Source organism: Nyctereutes procyonoides, unplaced genomic scaffold (genome assembly GCF_905146905.1).
Source record: "Nyctereutes procyonoides isolate TBG_1078 unplaced genomic scaffold, NYPRO_anot_genome, whole genome shotgun sequence".
NCBI classification, from domain to species: Eukaryota; Metazoa; Chordata; class Mammalia; order Carnivora; family Canidae; genus Nyctereutes; species Nyctereutes procyonoides.
Genome location: NW_026575030.1, coordinates 24,790,149 through 24,802,443, shown reverse-complemented (window position 1 = coordinate 24,802,443; position 12,295 = coordinate 24,790,149). Strand labels below are relative to the sequence as shown.

At 38.3% G+C, this 12,295-nt stretch overlaps 1 protein-coding gene and 1 pseudogene across 1 annotated transcript in view; one reads left to right on the top strand and one right to left on the bottom strand.

Moving 5' to 3' along the window:
* FBXO40 (F-box protein 40) overlaps window positions 1-12,295 on the top strand; it is a 61,246-nt gene that overhangs the window by 5,846 nt on the left and 43,105 nt on the right. Inside the window, exon 2 of the mRNA XM_055316321.1 lies at window positions 5,248-5,289. The gene's annotated coding sequence lies outside the window, so the exon portion shown is untranslated. The remainder of the gene's footprint in view (window positions 1-5,247; window positions 5,290-12,295) is intronic.
* LOC129503864 (protein FAM32A-like) lies at window positions 1,887-3,677 on the bottom strand (annotated as a pseudogene).

The window sequence follows — 12,295 nt, the reverse complement described above, 5'->3', positions numbered from 1 at the left end:
GTTTCTTTGTAGAGTGCATGTTGTCAAAAAGTCTGTTTTGGTTGGCTGCCCCTTTCCTGGTCCTTCGACAGGAGAATAGGCTTTTTGGGAGGGCGGGGGGGCTTTTTAAAAAATCTGTGTCCATTGGATTTTGGAGATGCTGGCTTTTCTAGTGTCCACTTTCAGATATATAAGGCAGAAAAACAAAATTTATGACAGTGAATTTTGGGGGTATCCAGGTCTTTAGTTTATCTGCCTTCTCTCCACCTTAGAGAGTTTTCTTATGATTGTTTGTATGTAATATTCAGAGATTTTATTTTAGTTAGCAGAGAGAATAGGGAAAATACATCTACTTCATCTTCCCAGAAGTAGAAGCCTCACTACACTCTTTTTAGTGGTATTTTTACAAACAGACATGTATAGTGTTTTTTGTCATTGCTCTACCCAGATCACTTTAACTAGGTAATATACCCAATTCCCAGGTACCCAGATAGCTCAAAGCTGCCTCTTTCTCTGAGGAATTGCCCCTGGGGCAAATGAGAGCTATCCAAGTCTGCCTTGTACACCCCTACCGTGCTTCCTGCCAGGTCCAGAGCTCTGCCAATGCTGTGAAACTGTGCTCTAAGGCTTCCCCATGAGACTACAGCTAGTCTGTAGCTGAGACCACACTCAATATGTTTATGTTTTCTGATTTGTCCATCTTTTCTTTTATGGTTAATGTTGTTTGAATACTTGTTATCTCCCAACCCTCCTCTCACCTCCCCACAAACTTTTTCTGAGTTAATCATCTAATTCTTATGTTTTACTCCTTCCATTTTTACTTTTTTTAAAGATTGTATTTATTCATTAATGAGACACACACAGAGAGAGAGAGAGAGAGAGAGGCAGAGACACAGGCAGAGGGAGAAGCAGGCTCCATGCAGGGAGCCTGATGTGTGACTCCATCCAGGGACTCCAGGATCACGCCCTGAGCCAAAGGCAGACACTCAACCACTGAGCCACCCAGGCATCCCACTCCTTCCATTTTTAAAATTTGTTACTGTGATGTCAAGGTAGACAGAGCTAATCTCAACTTACTTCAACTCCCTGAGCCTCAATGACTTCAATCAGCAAAGTGGGAGTCATGTACCTGGCTCACATATCAGTGGAGATCTATAAGGACAAACACTTATAGACACTGGCACAGGGTTTGGAATCTACTGAGAAGCAATGGATAGGAGCAATTTTTTATATGTATTTCCAGAAAGGAGGTGGGCGGGAATGAGTAAAATAGATGAAGGGGATTAAGAGTACATTTATCATGATAAGCATGAATAATGTATAGAATTGTTGAATCACTATATTGTACACCTGAAACTAATGTTTGCTAATTATACTGGAATTGAAAATAAATAAATAAAATTTTTTTTGACATTATACATCATTTTCTCTGTCTAAATGCTACTTAAAACACAGCCAGTAATTGTCGTTTGTTCCCTTGTGCCTCCATCTTACTCCTTTCCTCTTGGCCTGGCTCAGGTCAGAGCACATCTCACTCCTTTCAACTACACTCTCCATGTCTCTTCCTCACCTTTCTCTGCCACACCTTGGTTGTGATCTTAGGCAAGATCACAGATCACATATGAATTAGAGAGAAAATAGAGAGAGGGTTGAGGGGGACATGCAGAGAATAGTGAAAGCTCCTCTTGTGGTATATAAGTCTATGGGTTGGACTAAGACACTTGGAGAGAAAGAAAGGGACTCTACGGACAAATTATTTTTATCATTTCTACAATGTATAAGCCTCTAAACAAAGAGTAAAAATATATAAAACAAAATTGACAGAATTAAAAGGAAAAACAAAAATATCTACCAACAAACTAAGAGACTTTATTATAACTCTCTAAGGAACTGATAGATCAAACAGACAAGGTCATCAGGATATAAAATGAACAAGCTTCACTTAAATATATATGATATGTAATTCAAACAATAAGAAAAACACTTCTTTGTTTCAAGTTTTCATTTAAATGCTAGTTAGTTAACATATGTATAATACTAGTTTAAGGAGTAGAATTTAGTGATTCATCACTTACATACAGCACCCAATGCTCATCACAAGTGCCTCCCTTAATACCCATAACCCCTTTAGCCCATCTCCTACCAACCTCCCTCCATCAATCCTCAGTTTGTTCTCTATAGGTAAGAGTCTGTTTTATGGTTTGCCTCTCCCCCCACCCCCAGGTTCATCTGTTTTGTTTCTTTTTTTTTTTTTAATAATTATTTTTTTGCTTTATTCTGTTCATACGTGACAGCCCCAAACCCAACACTTGGTTTTTCTCTTTTGACTTTTCTACTCTGCCACTACCTAGGTCAACAGTCTTCCTCCCAGTAGTATATATGGTTTGATCCTCATCACGCGGGTATAACACAGGTCCTCAGAGATCAGGGCTCTCCAGCACCAGGACCTCTGTCATCCCCTTTGACTGTACTCTTGGTGCTGGGGCTCTGCCCAGGTCCTGTCACCCCTGAGGTGTCCTTAGGCCAGAAACACCAAGCAGGCTACATGTTCTCTGCCAACTCTGAATAAATGTGGGGACTGCTTAGAGCCTAGGGTTGAGGGTAGTGAGGCAGGCTGTGTCTGGGTCCATTACAAAGGGATGCTGTGCTTGATTAATGAAGTCTGCCATGGAGATACCCCCTAGACATGTCTGGAATGGGGACCCTAAGGGGAGAGACTGAGTGCCGGCCACAGGCTGCTCAGACAGGGACAAGGTATGTACTATATCCTTGCATTTGGCGATTCTTCTGCTTCCCAGGCTGCATTGTCTCACACACCAGGTGGCTGAGGAGGCATTCTGAAGGCCATGAAGGTTTAAGTGGCTTCCCTAGGCTCTGGAAGAAAGAGAATAAGCCCCAACCTAAGGGTGCTTGGGAGGACAGCTCTCGCAGGCCCTGTGGGGTCTGTAAACTCAGGCTGTGCTGGCATTAGCTCCTTATCCTCTGGAGTCCGTTTCATCCGGGTAAAGACAGCTAGCTGGATGACTGTCGGAATGAGATGCAACTTGGGGGTAAAGACACTTTTCTGTATGTGACACAGAAATAACCTTAATATCTAAATAAACCTGTACAAAATTTCCAGTCCAAACTAAAAAAGTTTACCTTCTATGCTACCAACAAACTGAAATGGAATAAAAGAACAGTCTCAGTTTAATCAAGTTCCAGCAAGAGGGCACACTGCTTTGGAAAGCATCTGTCTCAGCAGAAAACGCAAGGGTGTGTGTAAAAGAATGTTTCTAGAAAATATCAAAGGCACCAAACAGAACCTTAACTTTGCCTTCCAATTCCCCTCAATGCCACTGCATACCCTGGGTGGGGAGGCTACTTCGTCCAGCTGACTTTGGGAAGGTCATAGTGCTCCGTAAGGTGTCCAAGTGTCTGTTGAAGTCCTCCACTCTCTGCTTGTGGGTTTTGGATGCTTTCTTCAGGATTCTTTCCATTTGCCGCTTCTCCTGCATCTTCTCGAAGGCCGCCTGGGCCGGGGTTCACTTGTCCAGGCCGCGCCGCTTCTCCTCCTTGTTCTTTTTGCTCGTTCCCATCGCTTCCAGGAGTTTCGCCTTGTCTTTGTCCTTCTTTTTCTTCTTCTGCTTGGTCACACCGAGCTCTGCAACGCCTTTTAGTTTCAGGGGCCCCTTCTGAACCTGCTAGTAGGCCGCCATGATGCTGCTTGCTTTTCTGTAGGTAAACTTGTTTTGTTTCTTAAATTCCACTTATGAGTGAAATCATATGGTTACTTGTCTTTCTCTGACTAAGCATAATACATTCTAGTTCCATCCACATCATTGCAAATGGCAAGATTTTGTTATTTTTTATGGCTGAGGAATAGTCCATTTTGTGTGTGTGTGTGTATGTGTGTGTGTGTGTGTGTGTGTGTATCACAACCTCTTTATCCATTCATTAGTCAATGAACATTTAGGCTTTTTCCATAATTTGGCTATTGTTGATAATGCTATGGACATTGGGGTGCATGTGTCCCTTCAAATCAGTATTTTTGTATACTTTGGGTAATATCTAGCAGTGCACTTTGACTTCAAACATTCATATAACAATGTAACATTTATGATCATTATCTATAAACTAAGCCAGAATGGAAGCTCAACAAATACCGAAGAAAACATACCACACTGACCTCATTCCCTGACTGCGATGTTCTAAAGTAAGAAGTAAAGGGGAAAAATTTTTTTTCTTTCCCCTTCCAAAAATCTCATTTTTTGGAAAGTAAAACCATACTTCTAAGGAATTTCATGGCTTAAAGAAAAAGCCACAATGGAAAATACAAAACACTTATATTTAAAATGTTGATCTATACTGAAAGCAAAGTATGTGGAATGAGGCTAAAATGGTACCCAAATTAAAGATTTAGCCAGCCATTAGAAACGACAAATACCCACTATTTGCTTTGACATGGAGGGACCTGGAGGGTATTATGCTGAGTGAAATAAATCAATCGGAAAAGGACAAACATTATATGGTATCATTCATTTGGGGAATATAAAAATTAGTGAAAGGGAATAAAGAGAAAGGAGAGAAAATGAGTGAAAATATCAGTGAGGGTGACAAAACATGAGAGACACCTAACTCTGGGAAAAGAACAAGGGGTAGTGGAAGGGGAAGTGGGCGGGAGGTTGGGGTGACTAGGTAATGGGCACTGAGGGGGGTACTTGGTGGAATGAGCACTGGGTGTTATGCTATATATTGGCAAATTGAACTCCAATAAAAATAAATAAATAAATAAATAAATAAATAAATAAATAAATAAATAAAAAAGTAGAGAAAAAATAAAGTTTCAGGAATCCACTTTAAATACTTGATGGGATGAGCACTCGGTGTTATTCTATATGTTGGCAAATTGAACACCAATAAAAAATAAATTTATAAAAAATAATAATAAAAAATAATAAAATAAATAAAAATTTTTTTAAAAAAGATTTAGCCTTAAACATAAATCATAGAAAAGAAAGAAGGATCTAATTCTAGGTGACCAACTTAAGCTTTAGAGAAAGAATAGCAAAATAAATGCAAAGAAATAGTAAGAAGTGATGGTAAAGATGAGGAGAAATTGAAAAAGCAAAAAACAAAGAAACAACAGAGATCAATCAAAAAACAGTTCTTTGAAAAGAACAATAAAGAAGGTTTTCAAGAAAAAAGAATAGAAAAAATTTTTTAAATAATTAAAAGAGAGAATACTTACAGAGTTTATTAGTAATATATATTTTTTTCTATTTAAAGAAAAAGAAGCTACATTTCAGAGAAGTTCTGGAACTTGCTCAAGTAAGTACCTTTGAGATTCAAACACTGGGCATAGTTTTGTGAGACCATTTGGGATGCGGTGCTGAACTTGCATGTACTTAAGAGTCCTGAGGTTTTCTCTAAGCAATATCCAAACTTAAGTAATAGAGAATAGAGCTGGTGTTATCTGAGAAAGATCTTTGGAGGTGGGGCACTAACCTTGATTAAAAATGCTTACACATAACTCTTGAGAACTTTCTGTGGGAGGTTCTGTGCTTAGTACTTCACTGCTATAACTCCTGCCTTGTTTGTTTTCTTCTACTCTAGCTCTAAAACGTAAGTTCCAAAAGGACAAAGTCTTTGTGTATTTTGTTCATTGATGTACTCCCATTGCCTAGAATAGTGTTTAGCAAATAGTAGGTGCTCTATGAATATTTGTTTAATGAATGAATATAGATTACTCTGGGGCTGTTATTATCGTAGTTTTACTTGAGCCTTAATTAGCTGACGTGACTTGTTCAGAGTCACTCCTCAAGGAGGCGACTGAATCTACTTCCAGTCCAGAGATTTTAACTATGTATATATGAAGGAAAGAGAGGAGAATAAATTTGAGGTTGGAAGAGACAATCCTCCCCTATTTCCTGACCTTTTCAGGCATTCTTATATAAGAGTTGTCACTCAGTGGTACATATGGTGATTCCGGGATATCCTCAATCTGACTCATGATGATCCAAAGTAGTCTCATGGTTATTCCAACATGATTTATGTTGATGGTCCATGGAAACCGGTTATTGGTGGTTGCACCATGATCCATTGTAACCCATGGTTATCATTGATCCATTGGGATGGATGATTCACTAATATCTGATTAAAGGCGTTCTATGACAGCAATGAAAATGTCACTTTCTACCTTTGCACTTTATCCTGGGACAGGTGCAATTTTTAAATTCATGATATCAGTTACATGATGTCATGGTGAAAAAGATAATGCATTTGCCTGTTTTCAATAAGAGGAATAATTCTCATACTTAATTCTGTTTGCTCTGGGTGTTCTGGGTGTTCTGGAATGGGTAGAGATGGAAATGGTATGTGCAGATGGTGTGTATCTCCTTTGCCTTAGAGGAGTTAGAGGGTGGAAAGTTGGAGCTAGACTGATTAGCAATTAACTTCAAAATACAGCAAAATTTTTCATATTTGATATTAAAGTGAACAAAGTGGCCTGCAAAATTTAATAGGAACTATGATAAAAATTTTGTGGGAAAACAAAAACACATAGACACACTCCACAGACATAAGTCATTCAGAAAAAATATATGTTTTGTGTTTGGAAAGAAGAATATACACACAGACACACATAAACAAAGCAGTTGTTTTCCATTGTGCATAAGGAAAGTTTAGAGTTATATATATGAGTGCATATAACAGAGAAACCCATCAGGAAAGGCTCCTGTGATGAAGTATTTGAACTGAAACCTGAAAGATTAGTATAAATTAATTAGAAGAAATTGAAAAAGAAAAGAACATTCCAGGCAAAGGACCAACATGAGAAAAGGCTCTTGTTTTAACAGAACCTTGAAGAATTCTAGAAACTTAAGCAAGGCCAACATGCTGGAGAGTAGTAGGAGAAGTTGGCAAAAGATGATGGTGAGAGGTAGAAAAGGGCTTGATCATGCACAGCCTTACAAGCCCTGATGTTGGAGTTTTATTCTTTGGGCATTGAAAAAACACTGTAGAATTGAAGAAAAACACATTTCAGTTTGTTTTTAAAAGATGGCCCTGGGTCTTATGAGAGGAGAAAAAAGAAAGGAATGTAAAGGAGCAAAAGGAAGGAAATGGGTTGTACAACTATTGGCATCCTCCATTCAAGAAATATTGGTGACTTTTGGTAACAGTGGAAATGATGAAAATTATTCATCTGTGTAGTACATCTATATTGAAGGCAAATTGCTTATGGAGTAAGGGTGCAAGGGAAAGAGGTTGAAGATAAATCCAAAAGCCCTGGAGCCCTTAGCTCAGCTGTGCATGCCATTTTGATCTTACCATGTCTGCCAAGCTGTTACATTGTTTTAAAGATTTGTTTGTTTGTTTGTTTGTTTGTTTGAAGGGGGAGGAAGGGCAGAGGGAGAGAGAATCTCAAGTAGACTCAACACTGAGCAAAGAGCCTGACTTGGGGCTCCATCTCAGGACCTGAGCCGAAACCAAGAGTCAGACGCTTAACCAACTGAGCCAACCAGGCGCCCCTGACCTGTTATATTTTACATTAATTTGCTTAAATTTAAACATTTCTATGCCTACAAAGGCCAGAAAAATAGCATAAATGAGTAAAGTGCAATGAGTAGAGATGATGAAAACTCTCTATAGTTTTCTCCCTTGGATATTGCAATCAACTGTTAACCCCTAATAGCTACTCACATCTTCTGGTATAGTGACAAAATTCCAAAATTTTATCTAGTCCCATGGCCATCCAAAACACAGACTAACAATTAGAGTTTGATCAAGAAGACAGAATGGTATGAATGATGAAGAATGAGAGATTTATTACAGATACTAGACTTCATTGTGGGATATGGTGAAGGCTGCTTTTACCTCTGCTTCAGTGGTGGGTTTGAAGTCACTACAAGTCAGCAGGTCTGGCAGTTGGGAAAGGAGACTGCATGTGAAACAGGGAAAATCGAGGATAAATAGGAACCTGCCAAGACACAATGGAGCCCGTAAGTCAAACAAAAAAAAAAAATCTTATCTGTTTCTTACTGCCTCCTCTCGATGGGAAAACTAGCAAAAGAAAACAAAACAAAATCTGGACCCATTTTAACCCACCATTTAGACTTTTCATTCTTTATCTTTTCATTCTTTGCAGTTATGTACAGCATGTGATAGCCAACAAGCTCTTTGATGTTCATAATGCATCCACATGAGGATTTTTCCCCTATCTTCTCTTGAGGTTTCATAGCTTCCAGAATCTAAGTATTGAATTAATCCATTCTGGAAAATTCTTAAATATTATATTTAAAATACTGCCCAACTATACTTGTCTCTCTCCTTCAGAGCTCCAATTAGAAGTATATTATACTTTCCTGCTCTATTCCTCCTGTCTCTTAATCCCTCCTCTCACCCTTCCTCCCTGGGAAAAAGAGGATATTTCCAGCACCTTGGATGACACAGTAGGATCTTGGAATTACCTCTTCCCATAAAGTATATTATGTTCTTTAAGACAAATTTTCAATAAACTATTTGGACTTGAAAATTTTGAGTCATTCAGTTATTCAGGGTCATCTTTAAACAGTGATTTAAGGCTTTCTTAAAGTATTTTGTTGTCCCTAAAAGTTTTCATTGATGGAAGCCCATCCATCTTTTTCATAAATGAGAGAAAAGAAAAAGACTACGTTAATCTCTACAGTTATTCAACAAATTGTCTCCTTTCAAAGTTACCTTCTCAGAGCCTTCCTTAACCATCCTTTCTAAATTTCATCCACTAGCTCAGTAATCTCTTTTTCTTCCTCAGCTCTATTTCTTTCATAACACTTATAACTCTCTGAAATTGTTACCTGAAACTAGATTTGCTTCTTGGTGATGTCAAGCCAAAAGACACAACAAAGCCAAAGAATAGGAAAAGGAAGGATTTTACTTGCAACAAGTAAAAGAGAACACTGGGGCTATTGCCCAAAGCAGTGTCTCCCTGAATAACAGAATTGGGGAAGGTTTTTTATTCTTCTTTTTCCCCCCATCTTTATAAAAGTATTTATTTTTTTCATTTAAATTCAGTTAATTGATATATAGTGTATTATTAGTTTTAGAGGTAGAGTTCAGTGATTCATCATATAATATCCAGTGCTCATTATATCACGTGGTCTCCTTAATGCCCATCACCCAGTTACCCCACCTCCCCACCTGCCTTCCCTCCAGCAGCCCTCAGTTTGTTTCCTATGATTAAGAGTCTCTTATGATTGTCTCCCTCTCTCATTTTGTCTTATTTTATTTTTCCCTCCCTTCCCCTATGATCCTCTGTTTTGTTTCTTAAATTCCATACAACTGAAATCATATCATATTTGTCTTCCTCTAATCAGAGGAAGACTTATTTTGCTTAGCATAATACCCTGTAGTTCCATCCACATTGTTGCAAATGGCAAGATTTCATTTTTTTTAAGATTTCATTTTTTGATGGCTGAATGATATTCCATTGTGTGTGTGTGTGTGTGTGTGTGTGTGTGTGTGTGTGTGTGTGTGTGTTACATCTTCTTTATCCATTCATCTGTCAATGGACATCTGGGCTTTTTCCTTAGTTGGGCATTGCACATTGCTGCTGTAAACATTGGGATACAGGTGCTCCTTTGGATCACTATGTTTACATCCTTTAGGTAAATACCCACCAGTGTAATTGCTGCGTCATAGCGTAGCTCTATTTTTAGCTTTTTGAGGAAACTCCATGCTGTTTTCCAGAGTGGTTGTACCAGCTTGCCTTCCCACCAGCAGTGTAAGAGGGTTCCCCTTTCTCCACATCCTCGCCAACATTTGTTTAATAACTTGTTAATTTTCACCATTCTTATTAGTGTGAAGTGGTATCTCATTGTGGTTTTGGTTTGTATTTCCCTAATGCTGAGTGATGTTGAACATTTTTTCATGCATCTCTTAGTCATTTGTATATCTTCTTTGGAGAAATGTCTATTCATGTCTTCTACCCATTTCTTGACTGAATTGTTTGTTTTTGGGTGTTGAGTTTGATAAGTTCTTTATAGATCTTAGATACTAGCCCTTTTTCTGTTAAGACATTTGCAAAATCCTCTCTCATTTTGTAGGTTGTCTTTTGGGTTTGTTGACTACTTCCTTTGCTGTGCAAAAGTTTTTTGTCTTGTTGAAGTCTAGAATTGGGGAGGTTTTAAGCCAAAGGTGCATGCATATTCATGAAGGGCTTAGCAAAGGAGAGGTCAGTATAGAATTGGGGCAAAAGTTGACCAGAGTCCATGTCCTAGTTGGTTGAAGTCACATGGGACAGCAAGGGTCAGCATCAATTCTCGATCTGCAAGGATTTAAATCCTGAAGAAACAACTCAAGGATGTGTGTTAAATCAATCTTTACCTTTAAAAATTTTTTTTTAGTTAACATACATGCAATATTGGTTCCAGGAGTAGAATTTAGTGTTTTATCACTTACATACAGCACCCAGTGCTCATCACAAGTGCCCTTCTTAATACCCATCACCCATATAGCTCATTCCTCACCCTCCATCAACCCTCAGTTTGTTCTCTATCATGAAGAATCTCTTATGTCTTGTTTCCCTCCTCTTTTTCTTCCCCCCTCCCATATGTTTATGGGTTTTTTTTTCTTAAATTTCACATATGTGTGAAATCAAATAAGTATTTGTCTTTCTCTGCCTGACTTATTTCACTTAACATAATATACTCTAGCTCCATCCATGTCATTGCAAATGGCAAATTTTCATTTTTTGTTGGCTGAATAATATTCCATTGTATATACGTACCACCCCTTTATCCATTCATCAGTTGGTGGACATTTGGGCTCTATCTTTACTTTTGAAATAGCATTGAGAGTTTTACCATCAATTTACTATCTCTGATATGGTTAGGCTGTATCTCCCAGCCTGGTAGAGACACGATAATTTTTGCATTCCTCTTGCTCCCTTAAATATTCAACTACTGGAGTTTTTGCATTTCTTTGCAATTCTAACACCTTCTAGGAAGTTCAGCAAGAAGTGTGCTTGGGCAAGGAGAGACTAGGGCACAGATCATGAAAATAGCTGGGGGCCTAAAATGACTTCTCCAGTCCCTAAATCTATGTCTTGTCTTTCTTTTTCCTAAGACCCCTAACTCGTTTCATTTACAAAATGTATTATTTGTTTACATTTGTATAGATTGATTTCCTTACCAGAATGTAAGCTTCATGAGGACAGCAACTTGGCCATCTTCTCTGTTTTTTCCAACATTTTGTACTATGTGTGACACATAGCAGACACTCAAAATATTCGTGGAATGGATGAGTGACAACTATGTCAAGCATTTTGCTGGGTTCTGGAATATCATGATGAAGGAAAGACAAAATCTCCTCTTTCAGATCTTAATTGAAACCATCTGTCCCTCTTCTCTGAAATTTTTCAGTTTTGTTATTGGCTTTGAAAAATAGAAGTTTAGTCTCAGGAAGCCTTTTTTTGAATGTGCCATGTTGTGTTCTCTGAGAGGTAAATATTAACTGCTCAGAGAAGAGACATCAATTGTGAGCATTTGAGAAGGATTCCTAAACTTTGAATCTCCTGGAGTTTGATATGTGGGTCCTACTCTCTTCAGTCTAATTTGTCCTTTTTCTTCCTCTTGGGGTGATGGAAGAATGACTATGAAAACCTTTAAGAAGGATGCTTTTATCCATCAAGGGAGAATGATGCAACCAATCAATCAATAAATAAAAGCTTTTATTTATTATTTCATCAGTCTCCTTCCAGACCTACTGTCTTCATGGGGCATAGAGTGCTTACTTTGAGGTAGCCACTATTTTAATCATTTTGTTTAATTATTTAGTGACATTAATTGCTTTTTTTAAAAAAAAGTTTTTTATTTAAATTTAATTAACATATACTGTATTATTAGTTCCAGAAGTAGAATTCAGTGATTCATCAGTTGCATACTTTAACCTCACAACTACCCTGAGAAGTAAGCAACTTGCCCGATGGAGCCTAGATGTGTACATTCTGGCCCCTTTTCACACTTTCATTTTCCTTTTCCTTCTATTACTGCCCCCCTCACCAACTTTCTAGGTAATCTCAATTCCTGGAGGAATTGCCAGGAATTTACTATACTTAAACAAGGATCCTGTCAAGCAAGACTTGGGGGGAGTCTTAGATCTCTGCTCAGCCCAAGAAGAAAAAGAGCAGGAAGAAAGCCATGTTGGGGTTGAAGAAAAATGAGTCAATTAGATTTTCCAAAACAGGACCTACTCAGGGGATAAGGTTGTGTCCCTAGGGTACCAGACAATTGCCTGCCCTCTCAACAGATGCTTTGTGCTACCACCCCAGTCAACAATTTTCCTCTTGCTAACTTCTGAA